We start from the raw sequence: 513 nt of genomic DNA on the forward strand, positions 1-513 counted from the left end.
TATATAAGAAATGGCCGGAGGCTATTATACGAGCTCCGGGCATCCCAAATGGCCAAAGAATTTGAGTAGCACACCCTACACTCAGGGGAATCAAATCTCAGACCAGAGGGGACTTACAACTGACAAACAGATGTCTGACCAACTGATCTGAATACGAGATGTATATATATATATATATATATCACGCATATAGCCCATATACTGTCCGAAAAAATGGGTCATTTACATACATAGCACACAATTATTATGTATGTATATATCTCAAACCCAAATTTTCGTGTTTATGCAAATAATGTTCAAATCTTTAATATCACTTATAAATAACAGCACCATCACTTTTTAAAAATAAAATATATTTTTCCAAATATAAATTTAAAGAACTAAAGTATTGTATGTAAACATGAGAAATTAAGATCTGAGAAATGTAAATACATGAGAATTCTATGCCAGCCATGTAAATTTCTCAAATATATATCTATATATCTATATATATATCATGAATAGGTATATATA

The sequence above is a fragment of the Phalaenopsis equestris genome, unplaced genomic scaffold, assembly GCF_001263595.1.
Source record: "Phalaenopsis equestris unplaced genomic scaffold, ASM126359v1 Scaffold000236, whole genome shotgun sequence".
NCBI classification, from domain to species: domain Eukaryota; kingdom Viridiplantae; phylum Streptophyta; class Magnoliopsida; order Asparagales; family Orchidaceae; genus Phalaenopsis; species Phalaenopsis equestris.